A 24,486-nucleotide genomic window follows, 5' to 3' on the forward strand; every position below is an offset into this window, starting at 1 on the left:
AAAACCTGCCCTGCCTGGACCTCTTGAGATGCCCAAGGGCCCATGCTCACTTACTAACCAGCTGTATGGGGCACAACCTTCTGATGACCTTTCCCAGGAGCCCTGGAGAAATGCCTACCCACAGATCAGCTTTCTCATGCTAAGTGCCAACAAAGGTAACCCAACTCACTCTAGGGTGGGCTGTGTGTGTGTGCGTATGTGTGTGTGTGTGTGTGTGTGTGTGCGTGCGCGCGCGCGCACGCGGTTAGTTGTGTCCAAATCTTTTGTGACCCCATGGACTGTAGCCCGCCAGGCTCCTCTGTCCATGGAATTCCCAGTCAAGACATCCGTGGGTTGTCATTTCCTCCTCCAGGGGATCTTCCCGACCCAGGGATCAAACCCACATCTCCTCCATTGGCAGGCAGGTTCTTTACCACTGGCGCCACTCAGAAAGGGTGAACTAGTTACACCCCAAAGGCTTTCTCACCACTGCTAGAGGCAGGAAGGAGCCTGAGGGAAATCAGTAGCTGCCGCAGGGACCAGCAGGAGGTAAAGGCTGCACCCAGCAGACAGAGCAAGGGGGTCAAAGTGCTTGGAGAGGAGGCCGAGGTCAGGAGCGAGCCCACAGACAGAACTAAGACCCAGCCCCACCCTTGGGGTTGCAAAGAGAGACCTCAGAGGATGTGGCTGAGAGGTGCGAGCTCTGGGTGGGCCCCAGAAGTGAGCAAAGGGGCCCAGAGTTGAGGCTTCCTAGTTTTCACAGGTCATGATCCCAGCCCCTTGTCCGGCTGACAGGTGAGGAGAGAAGGAGGGGACCGAGGCTCAGAGAGGGCAAGCAATCTCCCCAGAGTCACCCAGCGGAAAGAAACTCCACACGCAGGCTCTGGCTTGGGGTTTGAGTCCTAGCTCCAGTCCTTACAAACTGTGTGCCCTTGCGGGGGGCGGAGGGGGGCACACAGCCAAGCCTCAGTTTAACTCCTCTTAGAAGTGGGGATCACGCAGCACCCTCCCTTCCTGCGGCTGATTAGGATATGAAATTAGACAGCACAGGGCAAACTGCAGCCATCCCATCGGAGTGATAAGAGTATCAGTGACAACACCCCTCACCCCCCAACGCGTGCCAGCAGCTTCCTGAACACTTAGCATGGACCAAGGCATCTAATCTTCACGCGAGCCTGACGAGTACCCGACACTACCCGCCTTTCACAAATGAGGGGGTTGAGGGAGCCGGGTTAAGCCACCTGGTGTAATTCACACGGCTACCAAGGGGCACAAGCGGATCAAACCCAGGACAGCCAGTACTCCGAGTCTGTGCTCTCTTTCCTTTTAAGATCACTGTGAAGAGCCGACCCATTAGAAAAGACCCTGATGCTGCGAAAATCGAAGGCAAAGGAGAAGGGGGCAGAGAGGATGAGAGTTAGATAGCATCACCGACTCGATGGACATGAGTTTGAGCAAACTCCCAGAGATAGTGAAGGACAGAAGAGCTTGGTACGCTGCAGACCATGGGGTCACCAAGAGTCAGACACGACTTAGCGACTGAACTAGGTTCATGTGCAGCTGTAATAGCTGGACTGTGTGGGCCCTTCAGCCAGCTTCCTCTAATGGCATCGTCCTTATAATACCTGCAACCTGGAAACTGACACTGATGCAACTAATCTTACTCAGATCTCGGGGCTTTACATGCACTCACTTTGTGTGTGTGTGTGTGTGTGTGTGTGTGTGTGTGTGTGTGTAGATTTATGCACTTTTATCTCAATGTAGATTCCTGTGGCCACCGCTATTGATGCAAGACAGTTCTACCACAAGGGTCTCTTGTGCGACCTCTGGTCTGAACCACCAAACATGACTGTCTTTCTCAGTGGACAGGGGATCGAGTCACTGAGACCTTCAGGGCAGGACAGGGCAGGGACAGCACAGCTCCATGGCTGACCCACGTGACTACCAAGGCCTTATGGGCAGCAAGGAGACATTCATGGGGTCCCCTGCTGCACTGGCCTTTCCTGAGGTCCCCAGGAGAGGCCTGAGGACAATCGGACAGCAGGCAGCTGGCGAGGGCAGCCTGGACACCCAGGGAAGTCCCTGCTGGCTCCTGCTGGCCCCAGAGGAGAAGGCTTGAGCCAGCCACCGGCCCAGCATCCGGTGTCACTTACAAACACAGGACAGTTGCCACCCTCGGCAGGAGAGCCAGCCGTGTGTGCCCAGCCCCCAGGCCACACCAATCGCTGTTGGGGTGCGTGGCCCAGTCTTGGTGGGGGATGGGGCAGAAACAGACATACATGGAGTGTGGGGGGTACCCAGGGACCCAAGCCCAGGTCCAAATGCAGACTGAGCCTGGGGCTGGGGTGGACCCTTCTTAACTCGCTGGGGTTTCACGTCTATAAATGGGAGGGCTCTCAACAGGGAAAAGACAAGCCAATGGAGTCCAAGATGTATTAATAACTAACTTAAATGCAACCTTGTGTCTACACTTACAGACTCTCTCCACATCAGCCCACTCGAGGCCCCTGCAGGTGTGTCTCTGTTTTCCCCAAAGTACTTCTGTGGGCAGCTCTCCCTGGATGGACATGAGAACCGAGGCTCTGGGGGGTTCCATGACCTGCCCAAGATCACCCTGTCCGTGAGAGGTGGGGCAGGAACCATTCATTAGCCCCCTTAAAGCCATTCAACAACTTAGGGATGGAGACAGATGGAATGTCCATTTGCAGATAGGAAACTGAGGCTCAGAGCTGTGAAGTGACTGGTCCAAAGGTCACACAGCTGGGATATGAACCCAGGCAGTCTGGCAACAGAGCAAAGCAGGTACCTCATCCTCACGGCCCCGTCATGGTCCCATTTGACAGGCAAAGAAACTGAGGCTCACAGTGGGAGGCCCAGCATAAAAAGGGACGGAGCCAGGATTCAAACCCAGGTCCGCGGCCACTGAGCCCCACAGTCTGGAAACTCAGCCCTCCCTGGCCTGTGCTCACACGCCCCATGAGATGGCCCACTGCCTCCCAACAGCCCCGGCGCACCCAGACCTCAGGACAAATCGCTCCCTCATCCCCTTCACTTGCAACTGAAGGCTCCTTGTGAGCTCAGGAAGCCCTTCCAACTTTCCAGTGTTTATCCCGGGTCCTCTCTGCCAGGTCCCTGGGCAAGCCTGGGCTGGTGGCGCTGATTTCAAACCAGACACGGGCACCCAGCCAAGCGCCACCGCGGTGGGAGCCGGGCGCCAGGGCGGCCAAGGCACTGCCTGCACCGGGGCCCCCTCCCCTGCTCCGTGGCCACCGAGGCGCCCACCCCTGGGCCAGCACCGATGAATGGATGCCGCATCCCTGGTCTTGCCTGCTTCCCTGCAGGGACGAGGTGCAGGGGCTCCAGAAAGCAGCACCCCCACCCCCCACCCCATGCATCCACTCCAGGGGGCAGCCTGTCCTTCCTTCTGGGGCACCTGCCCATCCAGCACCCATTCTGGGGCTTCAGCCACTCTGATAAGACACTGGGGGCCACTACCTCCTGGCCATTGCCAGCCTCCCCAGACAAACCCATGGAGCCAGAATGCGAAACCATCAGCCCCCATTCGGGGTCTCCATCCCACGTCCAGGCCCTACGATCTGTGGCGCCCAGTCTCTCTGCCCACCCTTCCTCGGCCAGGTGACCGGGCCACGCCGCATCTCCCTGCCCACCACCGAGCCTGGAAACTTCTCTTACCCGAGCACATGACCAGCCTCTCGCTCACCTCAGCTCCAAACACAACTTGAAGTAACTCTCCCACAAAAACAAAAAAAAAAGAAAAGAAAAAGAAAGAAGTAGAAGGTGCCAGCAAGTGGGTCAGCGGAGTCCACACACACAGACTGGGCTGTTGGCTTCCAGAGGACACACGGCATCCAACCTCAAACCCATCCTTCCTCCGGGGCTGACCCAGGAAGAGGGGCGACCCCACCGAGCAGCCACGCTTGCCTTCCCGCGAGACCGCGGGCTCCCACCCCAGCTCGGGGACGGGGTGGGGGGGGCCTGCAGCCGACCCGGCCCCCCAGGCTCCCGGCCCAATGCCTCCCTTAGATGGAGCGAGCAGAGGGCCACCCCTCAGGAACAACCCACGGGGCCACCCGACCCACAGCAGGGTGAAAATACGGTGTTGGGCCACAGGCTCCCTGCTTGCCTCCTGCCACTCCGGGCCTATAAACACAGGGAATTACATAAGTCCACTCCTCTTGTTGGGGAGCCAAAAGTACGCGAGCTTTCTCTCCCAGCCTTGGCAGTAAGTAATAATTCCTCATCGCCATGGTAACCCTGGCGGGCTTCCAGCCGACACTCGGGAGCTGAAACATGGGGAGGCCTTTTTATAGCTCGGTAGAAAAACCTCCTCACTGTTCACCGCTCCCAGGCGAAAGCGAGCTCCCCGCCGGCGTCTCCTCCTCAACCCAGTCTCCCCCGCCGAGCTGGACCATCCACCCAGAGGGCAGCATGGCTGCCCCAACCCGGACCCAGCATGAACCGACGCCTCTACTCCCATCCCTTCTCGGCCCTCCGGTCTCCAGGGTGACATGGCCACTGGGCAGGCTCTGCCTTTAAAATATTTCTGTCCTTGTCATCCCAGGAAAAGCAAACATGACCTCTTCACATTGGCATTCTGAGCCAGGGTCATCACAGCTGACAGGCCCAGAGGGTTAAAAAAGATACAGTCACACACACACACACACACACACACACACACACACACACACACACACACCCCAGACACACTTACACGCACGCATGCACATTGGCCAAAATGGGTGACTTGGTGGTCAGCCAGGGGTCTGGATCTTGGCTGCAGCTAGCTGTGTGACTCAGAGAGAAGTCTGAGCTTCTCCGGGTGTCAATTTCCCCTCTGCAGCCGGGCAGCCTCCGCTCGGCTTCCCCAGTGCCCGGAGCAAGAGCGACGAGGTGTCAGGAGAAGATCCAGAGGGATTTCTAGATTCGCTCCCTTGCCCCCAGCAGCCAGGCCCAATGCTGTTTGCCTGAGATGGCATCCTGAGTGATGCAAAGGGCTCCCTCGGGATACGGATGAAGGAAAAGGCAGCGTAGGCAGGAGGCACAGCAAGGACGAAGGTCTGGAGGCCAGATCGACTTGGGTGCGTCGCAAAAGCAGAGAGGAAACTGATGTGGCCAAGTCCAGTGGGGATCCGGCGACAGAATTAGAAGTCAAGGTCAGGGAGTGGTGGGAGAGGAGTAGGGGAGGGAGAGCATGAGAATTCTGGGCAAATCACCTAACTCGCTGGACTGCAGACACCCCAGAAAGTAATAAGGATGATGAGGGGACTTCCCTGGTGGTCCAATGGCCAAGACTCTGCACTACCAATGCAGGGGCCCCGGGTTCGATCCCTGGCCAAGGAACTAGACCCCACATGCCACAACTGAAAAAAAAAAGATCCTGCCAACTAAGACTGCTGCTGCTAAGTCGCTTCAGTCGTGTCCGACTCTGTGCAACCCCATAGACGGCAGCCCACTAGGCTCCCCCGTCCCTGGGATTCTCCAAGCAAGAATACTGGAGTGGGTTGCCATTCCCTTCTCCAGCCAACTAAGACTAGGCACAAACAAAAAAAATTTTTTAATAATGATCACGGTAGTAATAGTAACTCATCCTGGGTCCCAAGCGCTCTGTAAGCATTTCATCAGTTAACCCATCTGTCCTCAGCACAGCATAACAAAAGGCAGGGGCACCCAATATACAAAGAAGGAAACGGGCCCAAAGAGGTTAACTGGCTTGCCCAAGGTCACACAGCTGGAAAGTGGTTGAACTGAGGTTTGAATGGTGCAAATCTGGCTTGCATCTACCAGAGGAGAGCCATAGAGGGTTTGCAGCAGATCAGATTCGCATGTGACCAAGGTTCATAGCCACTGAACCGGCTGAGGGGCCAGAACAGCCACTAGGAGACCCCCTGAAGAGGCCCACGGGAAGGCCACATGTGTGCTGACTCTCATCAGCTCACCCTTCAGCCTCTCCCAAGAAAACACTCTGGAGGATTATGGAAGCATTCTGAAGATCTGCTTTCTTTTATTGGTGGGGAAACCGAGGCACAGAAAGATGTGAGTGATCGAATGCTGTATTTCTAAACCAAAGATCCCGCCCATCCTCTCTCATCCTGACCATCAGAGGATCTCAAGAGTAAGCCAAACTAGCCCCACCAAACTAGCCCCACCAAATAGGCAGGCGGTGGCGCCCGAAGCAGCCGGGTCAGAAAGCATGGGTTCCTTTTGTTCTTTTCTGTTTGTTTTGGACACAGACCTGCCCCCAGACTTTCTCAGAGGCTGGCCCTGGAATCAGGAGTAACACCCCAAACCCCCACCAGAGGGATTTATGCTTCAGGCAGGTTCAAAGCTGGGCCAGGTCATTCCACGGTCACTTCTTGTTTCTGCCCTACAAGGAGCCAGGGAATGAAATGGTTTGCTGAGTGACTCTGTGAAGATGGGAAATCATCACAGACCAGAAACAGCCCCAGGCAGCCCCCTCGAGATAGAGCCAGCCACCAAAACCAAGCTCTTGTTCAGAATACGTTAGTGTGTGGCCATCTGCTTAGCAAAAGAAGTCCTCCTTCCCCAAGATTCTGATGGCAAGCATCCCTCAGTGTTCTAAAAAACCAAGATTCACCAGCATGTACTTCCAGGAACCTGTCTGTGGGCAAAGCTTTGGACGATGGGAAAGATCGGTGACGTTACAGAATACACGGTGATGGGGGCCACAGAAGCAGGAGGGGTCCCTAGGCCGAGCGGCCCTGGGCAAGATCTCAGCCTCTGCAGACATCAGTCTGCTCAGCTGCGAAATGGGGGCACACCTCCCTGCCTGCTGCCTCTGTTAGGGTCAGCAGAAACTACATCTGTTTTGGGAAGAGCCTCAGGAGACCAGAGGGAACCCACGGTCATGGCTCCCATTCAGCCTCCAGCCCCAAGCGGAAGGGATCCTTGCTCACTCCCTCCCGTCGTGGCTGCTCCCGACCCAGCCAGGCTCTAAGATAAGGTTGGGAGCAGAGTGGGGTCTAGGGGAAGAGAAAGAGAAAAACGAGTCAGAAACATCTGGCTGGGACTTCCCTGGGGGTGCAGTAGATGAGAATCTGCCTGCCAATGATGGGGACACAGGTTCGGTCCCTGGTCTGGGAGGATCCCACGTGCCGAGAAGCAATTAGGCCTGTGCGCCACAACTACTGAAGCCCGTGTACCCTACAGCCCATGCTCTGCAGCAAGAGAAGCCACCGTGATGAGAAGCCCACGCACCGCAACTACGGAGTAGCCCCTGCTTGCCGCAACTAGAGAAAGCTGGCACACAGCAGTGAAGACTCAGCGCAGCCAAAAACAAACGAAACTCAAAAAAAAAAAGAAACATCTGGCTCTTTTCACCTCTTCCTTTCCTTTCCTGAAGCCCAGCACTCCCAGATTTGAGCGAGTGACTACTGATAAACAGAAGGTGGCTTTGCGGATGTCCATCCATACAATGTGACATTCTTCAGCAGGAGAAAGGAATGAAATACTGATTCATGCAACCACGTGGACAAACCTCAAAAACATCATGCCCAGGGCCAGAAGTCAGACACGAAAGGTCACATTTTGTATGATCCCATTTATAGGAAATGTCCAGAGCAGGCAAATGCAAAGAGACAGAAAGCCAACTGGTGGCTGCCAGGATTTGCGAGGAGGAAGGGTGAGAGTGCTTGTTCGGAGGCTCCTTACAGAGGGATGGAGCTGTTTTAGAATTAGACAGAAGTTATCGGTTGTACAACATTGTTTAATACTAAACACCAATGAGTCATGAACCTTTTTTTTTGGCTGCACCACGCGGTATGTAGGATCTTAACTCCTCGACCAAGGATTGAACCGGTGTTCCCTGCAGTGGAAACACAGACTCAACTACTGGACCGCCAGGGAAGTCCCTGAACTGTGCACTTTCAAATGGTAAATTTTACATGATGTGAATTTCGTCTCAATTCAAAATAAATAAAAAGGTGGTTTGGTTGAACAGACTCCATTCCAATCCAGTTTACTGACCTTCTGAAAGCTGTGCCCACCTCTAAGAGTCCCTGACCCCAGGCCTGGAGACACCAGACATTTAGGGAGCCCCAGTGATACGCACCAGGCACGAAGAATACAGCAGGGACAAGAAAAGGTTCCCTGCCCCCTTGGGGGTGACTTGGGAAAAGGTGAGGAAGTCAGCAACAGACAAGATGTGATGACATCAAGGAACGGCAGCAGCTACGGACGGGTGGTTTCTGGGGAGGTGACAGTTCGACAGTGGCCTGGATGGAGTAAGAGAGAGAGAGATGTGGAAACTTCTCAGGGAACAGTGTCCCAAGCCGACCAAACAGCCAGGGCAGAGGCCCTGAGGCTGCTGTCCTTGGTGAGTTCCGGGAGCACCCGGAGCCCGAAAAGCACGGCAGGGGAGGGGGGCCTGGAGGGATCGTGTAGGGCTTCGCAGTCCGCAAACCCATCTCTAAGTGTGATTTAAATACAATTCAGGCAGATGAATGGATAAAGAAGTGGCAGCACATATGTAATGGAATATTACCCAGCCATCAAAAGGAATGAAACAGGGTCATTTGCAGTGATGTGATGCATATGGAGCCTGTCATACAGAATGAAGTCAGAGGAAAAATGAACATCGTACGTTAACGCATATGCATGGAAGTCTAGGAAAATGGCACTGATGAACCTATTTGCAGGGCAGGAACAGAGATGCAGACGTTGCGAACAGACACAGTGAGGCGGGTGCAGGCGAGGGGAGGATGAACTGAGAGGGCGGCACTGACATATATGCATTCCCATGTATAGTAGACGCTGGAGCATTTTACTGAAATCATCCTGTCCCCCCAGGGCTCCCCACCCAGGCTGAGCCAGATGAGAACAGATCCCAAAGAACCCAGACATCATTCCCTGAAAGAGGGATCCATGAGCCACTCATAGGCAGCTGGCAGGAAGGGGGCCTCCCTGAGGGGACCAAATGCACTGTACTTCATCACTTCTTCCAGGCACAAAAGCATCACATTAAACCCGTGGCCGTGCTGGCTAAAGGCAGTGAACTGGTCCCTAGGGCTAGTTTCCTATGTGCTACTTTTATTTTTAAAAGGGGCTGCCCCCACCGGCAACAGCTGTGAACTGGCCTCGGGCAGGGCTAATTGCTACACGTCAAAGTGCAGAGCCAACGTGCAGCCAAGAGCACAGAGCAACTGGCAAGGATCGCTGGGGGAGGGGGACCCACACCCAGGAGCAGAGGATGAAGGTGTCCAGGAAAGCTCTTGGCCACCACCAGCCCCAGATGGCCAGGGCTCAACCCAGGAAGGACAAATTTTACCAGCCCAGGGACACATACCCTCCCAACATGGGGCACTGGGGAGAACAGGCTTCCCACGTGTTCCCTGATGCCTCACAACAACCCAAAAGGATACCGTCATTCTCGTTTTACAGATGGGGAAACCAAGGAACAGAGAGGTGAAGTGACTTGTCCGAGGGCATACAGCTAGGAGTGGCAAAGTCAGTATTTGAATGCCCCGGTCACTAACCACTGGGCTAGATCGTCTCTCAGACCAGGTTGAACTCCTCTGGAGAGTGCTGGGATAAATTCTGCAGCCTCAGGCCTCCACTTGTGGAGATGGCATTTCTGGAGGCCTAAAACGTGACTTCCCAAGTCTTAGGACTTTCTGTGACATTCCATGGACCAGTCTGCCTAGATCATGGAGGGCAAAATATTTTGAAACGAAAGTCACAGCTAAGCACAGAGGCCACAGAAGGATGACGGGCAGCTGTGGCCAACAGGGAAGCTCTTTCTGGCATATACAATGTTTTGTTTTGTTTTTAAATTAGGGCATTGCTTATAAAATCCAGATTTCCAGCTTCTCTAGGAAAAAAATCAGAATATCCAGCAGGTTGGTTAGCCACAATCCCCACCCCTCCCATTTGCCTCATTCCTTTCCTTGACTGCATCTGAGTTGGGGACACTCCTTCCCCTTACCTTGGCCACCTCCACCCAACAGTAAAAGTAGCTGAACAAACAATGAAGGCCTCATTCAGTAAGGAAATGGCAAAGAGCAAGGGGGCCTGTTCTTGGGGCTTCAGGCGACTCTTCCTCCTCCTGGTTTGCTGCGCTGGAGGCATGAACTTGCCTGAGAACAAAGCCCACACAGAAGGAAGCAGAACTGACACAAAGCCAGCTCTCCAAGGTGTGGTTTGAGCCCCTGGATCTAGCCATGCCTGAACTTGCCCTGCCCTGGACACTCTGCCATTAGGAGCGCCCATCGACTCCTCCTTGTGGCCTAAACCAGCCTAAATGTGTCTCTACCACGACTCAGCAGTCCTAACGAATCACCCTCATGTCTCGCCTCCATTGACACTTGTCCAGAGAAGCCTGTCCTGACCCGGAGACAAATTCGAAACTTGTTACCCTCCAGTAATGGTCTGAACTCTGTCCGTGTGACCCTTGATGTCACTTGTTTAACTGACCTTTCCCTCTGGACACTAAGCTCCTCAAAGGCACGAATGATGCCTGACTTTTTCCATCATTCTGACTCTGGAACATTCCATGTGCCCAGTAAATGTAAATTAACCAGCTAGCAAAAGAACAAAAGAAAGAAACCAAGGCCATGAATCTCTGCCTTAAAAGCGAGGGCCTAACCCCTGAGGCCTACTGAACGGCCTCAGATCCTGAGAACTAACCTGGTGCCTCTGACTCTGTTTCAGCCAGGTAGGCCTCCTCAGCATTCCTGGGGCATCATGACCCCAGGGCCTTTGCATAAGCTGATCTCCCTGCCCAGCTGGCTCATCCCTCTTCCTTGCACAGGTCTGGTTCCTTCTCTTGGTCCAGGTTCCAGTTCGACTGTCACCTCCGTGGAGACTACCTGTGATTCCTTGACCTAAGACAAGTAGCCCCCCACCCCCACCGCACCCCACCCCAAAGCTGAATTGCTCCACCCTGTTATTCCACAGCCAGCATTTCCCTGCTTTCTAAGAGCATGTGTGTTTACGACACTGTCCATCTCCCCATCAGCCCACAGGATCCACAAGGCAAGGGCCTGGCATCTTGTTGGCTGAGTATGACAACCCACCCCCTCTCCCAGGAGGCCATGGGGACACCAGGCTGGCTGCAAGGAGGCAGGAAGCAGACCCCCTCATGTCCTGACCAGTCCTGCCCAGCCCAGAGCAGCTGCTGCATGCCTGAGGGCCCTACGTTACACATGGAGCCTGGCCCACCGCCGGTGCAGCTCTGCCAAGAGACTCAGTCTGGCTCCAGGCTCAGGGAGGGCTGCAGGTGGTGCCTGCACAGTCCCCACAATTAACAGCAGGTGCCATGGAGTCAAGCTTCCTGGGTTCAAATCCCAGCTCTGCCAGCTGCCAGCTGTGTGACCTCAGGCACATCACTTAACCTCTCTGTGCCTGCAGCGTCCTTCCACATAAAACAGGGCTGGTAATATTAGCCCTTACCTTATACGGCAGCCTTGGGGAGAACATGAGTGGGTGTATATGACATGATTTAGAACACAGCCTGGCATAAAATATATGGGCAAGAATCATTAGAAACTCTAGGGTTCATAATAATGATAACAGCAAACTCTCACATAGCACCAAGGCAAGCAAAAAAAAATCAGGAAGTGTTAGCTTGAGTAATAAATGTAGCATTTTCTCTATGCCTGTTTGAGGTACTTTACACATGAGTTCCTCCAAAGTATGTTTCTTATTCAACAAAGGTATGTTTGTTCTTCATTCAACGGGCTTGTTCCAGCTCTTCCAGGCAGCCTCCCCAGATTGCTCCAACCCTCAGAAACAACATGGACACACACAATTCCTCATGTGAGTCTGTCCTCAATTCTCCTTTCCATCCCAGGCTACAGAGAGGGACAGGAGAGCCCCCAAACCCCGCCAGACTAAAGTCAGCACATGCATGCTGCATACTAGCCCAAGCTGCAGCTCCTGCTGGACTCTCAGAAATGCAGGCCCCATCAGGCACCCCAGAAAGGGAAGGGTGCTCCTTCTCTGCAGTGTGCAAAGGGGCAATTCCTGGTGGAGGCCTGGGTGTCCCAAGAGCTCAAGGCCCACTGCCCCTGACAGGGTCAGATGTCCAAGACATAGGGCACACCGTGAAAGAACAGGCAGTGACTTTGGCTGGGGGGTCTGGGGTCTCCAGAGACGGCAAGTGAGAACAACAATGCCCCCACAGCCACTTCCATCCTTTCTGTCCACCACATGAGGTGGGCACAGCTGATCTCCTGGCTCCCAAGCACAGCAAGGGACCTGGTGAAGCCAGCCTTTGGGGTGCATGGCCCCTCCACTTCTCAGACAGGAGAGGCACCCCCCTTCACGCCAGGGACCTGGCGTGGCCCCAAACCAGATGGTAAAAGCTGGTTAGAATGCCAGCTCCAGCACCTCACTCAAGGCCCTCTGCCTCACTGAGCCTCAGTTTCCTCATCTGGAAAATGGGCTGGGTCTAGTGATCATTGGCACAGTACCTACCATAGGCAGGACCAGGAGTACCCAAAGAGCCAGCAAACCAAAGCCACAAAAAGAAAGATCTAGAAAGAAGTCATTTTAATTTCTGCAAACGGGCTTGCTTTCTCATTACATGAAACATAATTTTACGTGTCATGTTTCAGAATGGTTTCTGTTTGGATTTACAGCAATTGTGGAAGGCATGACCTGATCTTTCCAGTACTTAAACCTCTTGAGGCCTTGAGCCCCCCTAAATTAGCATCTCCCTCTGAGGGCACATGTCTAGCAGAGACAGCTCTCCAGGTGTGTGTGTCCCACACAAGATGACCTAGAGGCGAAGACAGGAGACCCAGAAAGATGCAGGCTCTGGGGAAGACAGTCTGGGTTCAAATCTCACTGGTTGTGTGACCTCAGGCAGGTCACTTAACCTCTCTATTCCTCAATTTCTTCATCAGCAGAGTAGAGATGACAACAATCTCTACTTCACAGGCAGGGCTGGAAAATTAAATAAATTATAACAGGTAAAGTACAGCATGATTACTACGATAAACCCTGTTCTTGTTATTGCTGTCATTTGCTGCAATTTCAAAAGGTTTAGAAACCTGACTGCAGGAAAAAGACAAATACACCTGGATCCGTGGGGTCTGGGGGGCCCTACCACCACCTAGGCTCACCAGGAGCCCCCAAAAGCAGGGCCTCCCTCCTCCCACCAGCTGAGGGCAGGGAATCCTATCAGATGGAAGGAGACACATGTCAGAGCCGAAGATTAAAAACAAGTACAATTATCGGGCAGGCATCCATCCATAATTATGAATCTGATGTAATTAGGCACCCCACTAATTTCATTACTTATTTATTTACGGGATTGCTTATTTAATTTACAGGCCTCCTTCCCCGAAAAGTCATCTTAGCTCACACTCCTTGGGCAAGGAAGGAGGGGACGCTCTACTCTGTCTCCCCTCCCCCCATTCCTGGGCTTCCTCACCCCAAAATAGCTCCCCAGAAGGTCTCTGTGACTGAAACACAAAGGTTGGCATTCACTCAGCAGTGCTGGGTGCCCACAGACAGTGTGTGACCTGAAAGGCAGAAGGTACAGAATGCCCTTTATACCCTCATCTCCCCGGGCAGAGGAAACCCAGGGGGAAAGAAGGGTGATTCTAGGCACCCCCGCCCAGCCACTGATTTCTGAGGTGACCCTCTGGACCAGCAAGCACATTGGTAAAACAATGGGGCTGGTACTTCCCAGCTTGGAGATGGAGAAACAGCACTCCACTCTCACCAAATGACCTTCCATAAGTCACCTGACCCCTCAGAGGCTCAGTTTCCTCATCTGTCAAATGGGAGTATTTAGGACAACACCCACAGCCAGCTGCTTCTAGTCAGTGCTACCCTGTGGCCTCAGCCAATGCAATAAGGCATGAAAAAGCAAAGTGGCTTAAAGACTTTCTAGCTTCATTCATTAATAGCCAAGAACTGGATACAACCTAAAGGTCTATCAACTCATGAGTGAATAAACAAATGGAATCATATAAGCACACAATGACAAATGAATCTCAAAAACCACACAGTGAAAGAAGCCAAACACCAAAAAGTACACACTTTAAGATAATTTTAGTGCAAAAACCTAGAAGAGTCTATAACCTTATGACAGCAGGTCAGTGGGTGCTGGGAGATGGAGATTTTTGGGGGGTGATAGAAACCCTCCTGATGGTGGTAGTCATATGAATGTTTACATTCTGCCAAAACTCATGGAACTGAACTCTTAAAATAGGTGTATCTTTTTACAGGTTAATTCCATCTCAATAAGGCTGTTTTTCATTTTAACTGTAACAGAAAAATATATACATATATTAACACCACTAACTCCAATCCCCATGCCCAGGGACTATATTCTCATTTCCAGCTCAGGTCTGCTGGTTCCTTTACTGTCCCTCAAGTTTCCCCAAAGGCCCTGATTTATCAGCCCTGGACAAGGCAGATCAGGGTTGAATCCCAGATTTATCCCTTCCTTCCTGAGTCATTTAGGCAAAATCACTTTTGCCTCTCTATCTGTCAGGTTCCCCATCTACCGAAGCAAGGTTATAAATAGCATGATCGTTGGAGAGTTATTGTGGAGTAAAATGCACCAAGGTGAAGTACTTCTGCAGGCCCGCATACAGCAGGGCCCTCGTTACTGCTACTGCAAAATGATGAACAAGCAAGGACCCGGCCCATTGTGGACAGGGCTGGCCAGGATTCTTGTCCCCTAGACACGCACAAGCCCCTAACTGCTAGACAAGACTCCAGGTCCAGGTAGCTGTCCCTACCACTGAAGGCTCAAGACTGCCAAGGTTCCAGCATTTAATGGATGTCCGCTGTCCAGGACAGGACAAGTCTCCTTGACTCCACCCAACTCAATCCTCCCAGGAGAGTGGACACAAAAGGATGAAGGCCGGGGGGGAGGAGCTCGCCCTGAGAGTGGTGTGGTACACCCTGAGAGGTCATGTGGGGGCAGGAGCTAGCTGGTGGAGAGAACCTCCCAGTAGAGAAGGGTGCCTTGGCAGTCAGGCCATCATGAATATACTAACTGGGGCAGGACAGGGTGACCCCGGAGCCCACTCATGTATGTAGGAGAAAGGATGATGGGAAAAGGACGAAGGGGAGGGGGCTTCGGGAACTGAGGTGCAGATGCTGTGCCGGCCTCCCGTGTGCCTGTCTGAGGGCGGCTCCGGCTGCCCTCTGAGTGATGGAGTGGGCAGGCAGCGCCTGGGAGCCCGGGCGGGAGGGGCGTCCCCCGGGCCCGATTAGAGAGCCAGCCGCAGGCAGACACGCTCAACTGTCAGCCTCGTCCTCCCAGCCGCCATCAGAGGCACCATTAATTGCTGTCATTTGAGGGTAGCCTGTGGAGAGAAGGAGGGCGGCTGTGGGAAGGGGAGGGGAAGGAAAAGGGAGGAGGAGCAGGGAGCAATGCGGGATGGACAGAGGAGGGGAAGGGGAAGGAAGGCGGGGGAAGGACAGCTGGCTAGGGCTGAGCACCCTGAACTGGAAGGAGAGAGAACCACCTATGCATTTTCCTCCTCCACCCAACGGAGGGACCAGGGCCCCCCCAGCTAGGGACATGCCCATCAACCCACTGCCCAGGTGGGGCAAACAGAGTCCAGACAGTTGTGATTCTGCCTGTCCCAGTCCCCTGAACCTCCCCCAACCCCCACCACATACAATTGGCCACTTGTCTGCCTGGGAGTTGGTTGGTCCTGATCTTCCCCAGGAGACCCAGAAAGCTCCCCTCCCACCCATCTTCAGCATTCAGCCACACTTGACTCCTCACCCTTCATGTATACACTACCAGGCACCACACTGGGAGAGACTCAAGGCTCAGCCAAACCCCACTTTCCCACCTATACCCCCACACTCAAGCAGTTCCCTACCGCAGGGTCAACACCTGTTACCTAGCTTAGGGGTCCAAATGCCACCTCCTCTAACACATCACCTCTAGTGCCTCAGTTTCCTCATCTGTTGAATGGGCATAAACAAAGTGTTGAAGCAGAGTGCAGCTGCTGTTTCATGATCATTCAGGACTTCCATCCCCCTTGACCCATACACAGCTTCCCTTCTGCCTCTGATTGTGGTTTTTTCCTCAGAAATACCTGTTTCCCTGAACCTGACTCCAGCCCACCAGAACCCCCACCCCAGCCCACCAGAACCCCTATCCCAGCCCCCAATGGTGGGGTGAAGAGGGTCTCAGAAGGCCCCTGAGCTGCCAACTGGGAGCTCCTGGGCATGGGAGGGGAGCCCAGAGCATCCACCCAGCCTCCATGCCCCCTGGGGCCCTCCCTCCCAGCTGGCCCCACCTGTCCCTAGACAGGACTCATCTCTGGGCTGAGGAGCCACTTGGGTCCTGCCAGGGGGGCTCCTGGGAGAACTGGCTTCCTCGGCAGGGGGAGGGACCTCCTCTCTCCCTCCCTGCTGTCTGCCTCCCGCCTCCCTTATACGTGATGGATCGCCCCAGAGGAGGAAGCTAAGTGCTTGCACACAAAAAGCCCTTTTATCGTTCTCGGGTGGGCCACTGGCGTGACAAGCAGATAACTCAGCCACAGGAGGAAGGCTCTCCATTAGGCCTTGGATGGGGACTGATGGAGGACCAAGAGGCAGAGGAGGAGAGGAGGGAAAAACACCCCAGGCAAGGCCACCTGCCTTCCAACTTCAAAGGCATCAAGAAGGCCAGGTAGAAAGCCTGGCTGGGCTGATCACCTCTGTGGGAACCACCACCAGAGTCGCCCATGCTCCCCGTCTCCAAGATGAAACCTACTCCTGCTGTGGGACCAAAGGCCTGGCTCAGGAAGCAGACAACCTCCAAGGCTGTCCTTCCCTCCTGTCTACTGGAGAGCCCCAAAGGCTCAGGAACAAAGGAGTGAGGCCTGACTCAAGAAAACCCCAACCAGGTGACTCATTACAGACTCCTGCAAACCAGGAGGTCCATTCCATATAGCCTCAGGGCCTTTGCACAGGCGGTTCCCTCTGCCTGGGTCACCTTTCCTCTAGAGACCTGTACCCTTCCTCCAAAGACTGCAGGTCTTCAAATGCCACCTTCTCAGGGAGGCCACTCTGACCCTCCTCATTTGAAACTGCAACCCCCAGACCACTTGCACACTCCCCAGACACCCTTCCTGTTGGTTCTTCACCCTAGTCCTTCGCCACTGAAGGACACACAATGTATCTGACTTGTGAACTGTCTGTCTCGCCTAAGGAGGACAAGATGCTTGTCTGTCTTACTCCCAGCTCTAACTCCAGCCCCAGAACAGAGCCTGGCACACAGTAGGTGCTTTAGAAAGAATCGTTCGATGAATGAATGTATTCAGAAGAAGAATAAAATCTCCCAGTAGCAGCCAGGAAGTGCCCAGCAGTGCCCTCAGCAACCCTTGGAGGATACCCATTTGTCAGATGAGGAAACCAAGGCACGAAAGTGTCTCAGCTTCCTGGGACTTGCACCCGGGTCTGCAGGAGGCTTCCCAGGTAGCACTAGTGCTAAAGAATCTGCCCTGCCAATGCAGGAGATCCCTGGCTCAAGAGGATCCCCTGGAGGAGGGCATGGCAACCCACTCCAGTATTCTTGTCTGGAAAATCCCATGGACCGAGGAGCCTGGCGGGCTACAGTCCAGGGGGTTGCAAAGAGTTGGATATGACTTAGCATGCATGCACTGCAGGAGGTCCACCCACTGCAAAACCAGCCCAGAGACTCAGGATGCCAGTCCAGGGCTGGATATCACAGACGAGACAACCAAAACTCACCCTCAATCTGCCTCGCAGTGTTTTAGCCTGAGAGAGACCTTTTCCCTTCTCTCAGCCTCAGTTTGCTCCTCTGCAGAATGGGGCTACATAAGTGACCACACCCCCACTGTCCCTCCCAGAACACTGCCCCAGTCCCAACTGCACCAGCGTGGCCCTGATGGGGGAACAGCAGTGACTAGTACTCAGCAACCTGAGGAGAAGGTAACAGATCTTGACCCCACCATGAACACCGAGGGCCAGAGTGGAGGCTCTTCAGACCCTCCTCCAACCCTCCCTGGAGCCAGGCCTGGCTGACAACCCTCTCCAGTCCTGGAAGAACAGCTTCGTCACTAAGAGGTAAAGAAAGATGCTGGAGGGACTTTCCTGGTGGGCCAGCAGTTAAGACTCCGCACTTCCAACGCAGGGGGTGCGAGTCCAGTCTGCAGTCAAGGAATTAAGATCCCACATCCTGAGCATTTGGCCAAGAAAATATATATTAAAAAAAAGAAAAATGCTGGGGGTGCTAAGTGAGTGCTTCCTGCCTGCTGAGAACTGGTGCCTGGGATAGCCCATGCCCTATGTCCCAAGCCCCAGTGGCTGAACACCAATCCAAATCAGTAGCACAGAGCTGGGAAGGGGCCAAGCTGACATCTGCAAAGGCCCAGTGCCTACTCCCCAGCACCCACACCCACTGACCAGCCCATCCTCACTGGCACGGACTGGGTGGGCACCCCATGTACCCTCCAGGATGTGTCTCTGCTTCTTCCCCAAAATTCCTGACTCTCGGGAAGAGTGGGGGGTTGGGGAAGGAGAGGGAGTGGCATTTCCTCATCATACCCATAGGGGTCTCTGGGGGACATGACTGCCTCTCCCAGACTAGGGACAGTTGGCAGCCCCCTGTCCTGGGAGCCAAGGACAACACACAGGAGACCTGCAGATTCAGCCCCCTCCTCTGCTAGGGCACCTGACTGCTTCAACAAAAATACAAAGCACCAAGATCTTAGCAACGATCTGCTCATCACCATTTCTATGGGGGCATTTGATTCCATCCCCATTCTACAGATGCAGAAACTGAAGTATGAGGTGGCAAGGGGACTTGCCCAAAGTCACAGAGACGGTAAGTGACAGGGCAATATGCACTCAGGCAGTCAGGCTCTGGGGTCCCTGCTCAGGACCACTTGCCTCCCCTGGTTGAAAAAAAAAAAACATAAAATAAAAGATGCCTCCCTCTCTGGCTAGCCAGGCCAGGACCTGAATCCTCTCCTTCAAGCCTATGCTTGGATTTCCCTGGTGGTCCAGTGGTTAGGACTTTGGTGCTTTTCACTGCCGGGGGCCTGGGTTCAATCCCTGGTCAGGGAACTAAGATCCAACAAATTGCACTGCACAGCCAAAGAAAAAACAAGCCTGTGCCCAGCCCACTGACCCACCTCTGGTCTGCTTTCTCTTTCCCCTGACACCCCAAACTTTGCCAGTGCTCCCTATGGCCTCCCTCTAGTCACTCTGGGGGAGAAGCTCTCTGGGGAGACTCCTGCCTTCAGAGGTACCAGGTGGGTGGTGGAGACAGAGAGGGCAGTGGGCACAGACATGCCCAACATGGGCCTCAGTCTGCCCAGTGAAACGGCTGTGAAATGGGTGCGTTGAGGAAGAATCCACCGGGTTCCCTGGGAGGGTCAAAGAATTAGTCTCAGCCAGCTCTCTGCTTTCAGCTGAGCCATGGAACAGGTGATCTATGCATGCTTCCCTTTCCTCATTTATTAAAATGAGGATAACAGTCCGTTTTGCAGCATCACCATGAGGGTGACAAAATGGGGTCACACAAAAAGCCCTAAATGGTGATGGACTTTTGAGCACCTCCTCTGGGCCAGACGCTGTCCCACAGCAGCCCACTGAATCACTGCAGCGACCCTGCGGGGTTTATGGAAGGGGAGATGGAGGTGAGTGACCTGCCCTGGGCGCTCAGCATGAAAGGGGCCGCGACTGGGACCCAGGTCTCCCACTGGGCACAGTGACCACAGTGGCGCACCGGTGTCCAGCCCCGCACCCTCCTCCAACATCCAACGTCCCAATTCAAGAGCCCGCACACTGGCCCTGCCCTCTCTGAGACTGCACATTGGCCCTGCCCTCTCTGAGTCTGTACACAGGCCCCGCCCCCTCTGAGCCTGCACATTGGCCCCGCCCTCTCTGAGTCTGCACACAGCCCCCCCCCACCCCACCCCCCGAGACTGCAGCCCACCATCAGGGCACAGAAGCCATGTGCCCGTGAACCCCAGAGATGAAGAAAATGCATAGTCCCACAGCTGCACTATCGGGGCAGCTCCTTCTCCCAGGCCCTGTCTGAACAGCACTGCATCCGGTTAGAAAATATTCCATCCTGGAGGACCCCACAGCCTTCACAGTGGGCAATGGTGCTGCCCATTCCACACCCCATGAAGCCACACGGAGCACCACCCCCTCAACCCCACCACATCCACCCACCAGTAGAATATGGCAACCCAGCAACTTTCGACCCACCACCCCCAGGAGGTCCCAGCAATACGCTGGAGACAGCAAGTGGAGACAAACAGGAACCTACCAGAAAAAGCCTCCAGCAACTCCAATTCCTCAGAGACTCCCGGGGACCTGCAGGGGAACATGTGGGTCTTGTTAGCAAGGATCCCAGCCTCCACACATGGCCCAGGGCATGACCACATCAAAGTACAGGTAGATGGCAAGGCCCTAGCCTGGGCCTGGGGCCAAGTATTTCTCCATGACAACCCTATGAGGCGGTACTGCTAGCTCATTTGACAGAGAGGGAAACTGAGGTTCAGAAAATCATAGTCTCAAGTCCCAGGATCCACAACTAGGAAGCCATGGAGCTGGGATTCTAATCCAAACTATGTGGTTACAAAGGCAGCCCACACCGCAGCAGTCCCCCCCAGGGACCCTGGGCCTGTGTTGGGGGTCCAACAGTGTTGGACCAACAGTGGTAGATTACAGTGTTGCCATGAACATCCCCCATTAACCTCCCAAGGGACCCCATAAAAAGCCAGTAAGTGACACCTGGGCCTACTACTCTCATTCAAGAATTCCTGAGTCACCCTTCAAAGTCAAAGCCAGCACAATAAAAACAAGCGTCCAGGATATTAAAAGCACACGCACAAATAAATAAGAACCAGTCGACCCAATGGAAAAATGGGCAAAAAGACTTGATAGCACTCTGCAAAAGTGGATATAGAAATGGCCAATGAGCACACGAAAAGATGCTCAATATCATTAGTCAGAAGGAAAGTGCAAACTAAAAACAAGAGACCAGGGACTTCCCTGGTGGTCCAATGGCTAAGTCTCCCCACGCCCAATGCAGGGGGCCCAGGGTTCAACCCCTGGTTGGGGAACTAGGCCCCACATGCCAAAACTAAAAGATCCCGTTTGCTGCAACTAAGACCTGGCACAGCCAAACAAATAAATATTTTAAAAAATAAGAACAAGAGATACCCTACACATCCATCTGGATGGCCAAAATAAGACAGACAATACCATGTGTTGACAAGAATGCAGATCAACTGGAATTCTCAGACATTGCTAGTGGAATGCAAAATGGTGCAACTACTTAGGAAAACAGTTTGGTAGTTTCTTACGAAGTTAAACATACATTTGGGTGACCGTATGACCCAGCAATTTCACTCCTGGGTATTTACCCAAGAAAAATGAAAGCATATGCTCACACACAGAGTTGTACCAATACGTGAATGTTCATAAGAGCTTTATTCACCATCACACACAAAAAAAAACTATAAACAATATATCCATCCATAGACAAAGGGATAAACAAACAGCGGTACATCTATACCATGGACTACTACTCTACAATAAATTCGAACAAACTACAAACACACAACCACGTGGAAGAATGTCAGATACTAAGCTCGCATTAGGATTCCATTTATAGGATTCTGGGAAAGGCAAGACTCCACTTTCACAAGAGATCTGCAGAGGCAGTCACCCTAGAACAAAAAAAATGTTTCCCACAAAAATTAGAACACTGATCACCTATCTCCTTAACAATTATTCATTAATCTGCACCCACGTGTTTATGCATTCTTTACTGTGTTAGCCTCTGCACACACACAAAAAGAACAAGTAAACAAACAGTGGGCTTCCCTGGCGTCTCAGATGGTAAAGAATCTTGCCACCAAGGCAGGAGACCCATGTTCGATCCCTGGGTCAGGAAGATCCCCTGGAGAAGGGAATGGCAACCGATTCATTATTCTAGCTTGGAGAATTCCATGGACAGAGGAGTCTGACGGGCTACAGTCCATCGGGTCGCAAAGAGTCAAAACGACTGAGTAGGCAACACACTTCAAACAAACAGTAACGGGCAGACCACTGGACGAGATCAAAAACCTGGCTCTGGTCCCAGTTCTTCTACTAACGGCTGTGACCTTGGGCAAGCCCTCAGTTTTCTCTGACCTCAGTTTTCCCATCCAGAAGACAGGCCCAATCCCCAAGGCCATCTCCAAGACCCGTCCATTCACAAACATCTCTGCCTTGGCTGCACCTTCAGGGAACCTCCTCTGCATCAGAGGTGAGTGGAGCTGAGGCTACCGGCGCTCACAAGACCACTGCATGTGGGGCTCAGGCTCCAGAACCAAGCTCCCTGGGTTCAAATCTGGGCTCTGCCCCTCCTAGCTGTGTGCACCCTGGGACAAGTAGCTTCAACTCTCTGAGCCTCAATTTCTTCCTCTCTAAAATGGGGACGAGGGAATTTAATTCCCTGGCAGTCCAGTGGTCAGAACTCTGAACTTTCACTGCCGGGGGCCCAGGTCTGATCGCTGATCGAGGAACTGAGATCCTGCTAACCATGCAGTGCAGCCAAAACAAATTCTTTTTTAATTAAAAAATAAAATGGGTAAGACGAAAGATAAAAGCACTGACCTTACAGGGACACGGTGGAGATGAAGTGCTTGAAGAGCCAACGTAGGCTCAGTTCCTGCTGGACATTACGTTACCCCAGTGCAGGGGCTGGCAGCTAAGCTCCAAGACCCAGAAGTCCTAAAAGGGGCCGCAGCCGCCAGTGGCTCAAGGGGGAGGATCCTGCTCCTTCTCTCCTATTCTTTTAAGTTTTTTTTTTTTTTTTTCTTCACTACGATGCCTCCAGGCTAGGTACTTGTCCTGGGCAGCTGCAGAGACAAGGCCCAGCAGGAAGGCTGGAAGTAGGGAGACCAGGTGTGTCTCCATAGCCTTCCCAGCCTGGGGCTCCCAGGAGCCTCCATGGCCAGTCCCCTGCAGCAGGACCTAAGAAGGGCTCAGGCAGGGTCAGGTGGGTGAGCGCTCTCCCCAGGCACCACCTTGGAAGGGCAGCTTGGAGATCAGATCCCACCTGCTTCCCACCTTCTCCCAGCTCCAGCTAGTCCCCAAATGGAATCCTCTGATGGTGTGGGGTCAAGACTGGCCTGGGCCAGCCCCAGGGTCACAAGCCTCAGGAGGACAGATAGAGTTCTTCCAGCAATGCTGGCAGCATGCAGGTCCAGAGAGCAGTTCCCAGCCTGAAGAATCTGGGGACTTTCCAGGAGAAGCCATGCCGAGCCCCAAGAAGGAAGGTGTGCTTGGCCCAAATTGGGGTGGGGAGGAGATGGGTTGGCAACACGAGAAGATGAGGGGTGCAGGCAGAGAACAGCTGGTCCCAGCGCAGAAATCGGAACAGAGTGTGTGTGAATGCTGAAGAGACAGAGCTGATCACGCTGGGCCCTGCGGACTGGGGGCTTTATTCCCCGGGGCAGGGAGACCCTTCGGAGGGTTCTGCATGCAGAAAGGGACCGGTCCCACTGGAATTTGGAGAGTGCGGTTTTCGGGCTCTGGAGCAGAGGATGGGTGGAGATGGAAGTGGGACAAATGGACAGGACGGAGAACATTGTACAAGTGGCGTCCACACGGACGAGGGATGGAAGAGGAGCCCTGGTGGCCGTGCTGGGCTCCCGCAGCTGCCCGGCCTGGAGACGGCTCTGGGTTGGAGAGGGCAGGAGAGCCACATACACTTTCTGTAGCCCTTCTGGGTTCCAGCTGCTTCCCCGTTACCCCATATAATTCCCACAACCATCCTGGGAGATGGGGGTGGCCTCGGTTTTCAGCCCAGGAAGTTGATGCTGAGGGTGGGGGTAACTCACCCAAGGTCATCCCACTAGGAAGGGAAGGAGCCAGGATTCCAGTCCAGATCTGAGCTCTTTAGGCCACGGGAGCCAGGTCACTGGGTGGGGGATGGACAGAGGGGTGTGCAGTGCAGTAAGACCTTCCTTGGGTGTGAACAGGAGGAGCAGGACGGGGGAAATGGCTGCTCCGGCCCCCAGGTTGACCCCAAGCTGCAGGAACTTCCAACCAGAGCCGCACCACACCCACTGGGACCTCCCTGGGCCTGGAAAGGTCCCCCTGCCCCGGGCCTCCTAGGAGGCGGGCAGCTCTGACCCCTGTGCAAGGGAGTGCAGTCAGGGAGCAGACCCCCTCATTCAAGGTCTCAGCCACACCTGTGCTCGCACACTCAGCTGTTCGTGCCCACCTTCAGTCACACACACACACACAGGTATTCATGGGTTCATGCACACATGCTAGGTTGCCTCAGCCATGTCAGACTCTGTGCAACCCTATGGGCTGTAGCCCGCCAGGCTCCTCTGTCCATAGGATTCTCCAGGCAAGAATACTGGAGTGGGTTGTCATGCCCTCCCCCAGGGAATCTTCCCCACCCAGGGATCAAACCTGCTTCTCTTATGTCTTCTGCATTGGCAGGGGGGTTCTTACCACTAGCACCGCCTGGGAATTCCCAAGGCACAACCAAAACTTTAAAAGGAAAAAAAAAGAGAGCAA

The 24,486-nt window shown here is 53.8% G+C and overlaps 1 protein-coding gene and 1 non-coding gene across 17 annotated transcripts in view; one reads left to right on the forward strand and one right to left on the reverse strand.

The window, feature by feature from the left end:
• Nucleotides 1-24,486, reverse strand: part of NCOR2 (nuclear receptor corepressor 2) — a 236,218-nt gene that overhangs the window by 181,767 nt on the left and 29,965 nt on the right. For 14 of the 16 annotated variants that reach the window (XM_018061395.1, XM_018061386.1, XM_018061384.1 and 11 more), the window contains exon 2: nucleotides 20,228-20,274. The exons of 1 other annotated variant lie outside the window; for it this stretch is intronic. The gene's annotated coding sequence lies outside the window, so the exon portion shown is untranslated. Of the gene's footprint in view, nucleotides 1-3,672; nucleotides 4,244-20,227; nucleotides 20,275-24,486 lie in introns of those variants that run through there. One more of the 16 variants, XM_018061382.1, reaches the window with a different exon arrangement.
• TRNAG-ACC lies at nucleotides 5,268-5,340 on the forward strand. Its single transcript has one exon. It is a non-coding gene; the product is annotated as a tRNA-Gly (tRNA).

The sequence above is a fragment of the Capra hircus genome, chromosome 17 (assembly GCF_001704415.2).
Source record: "Capra hircus breed San Clemente chromosome 17, ASM170441v1, whole genome shotgun sequence".
Taxonomy (NCBI): Eukaryota; Metazoa; Chordata; class Mammalia; order Artiodactyla; family Bovidae; genus Capra; species Capra hircus.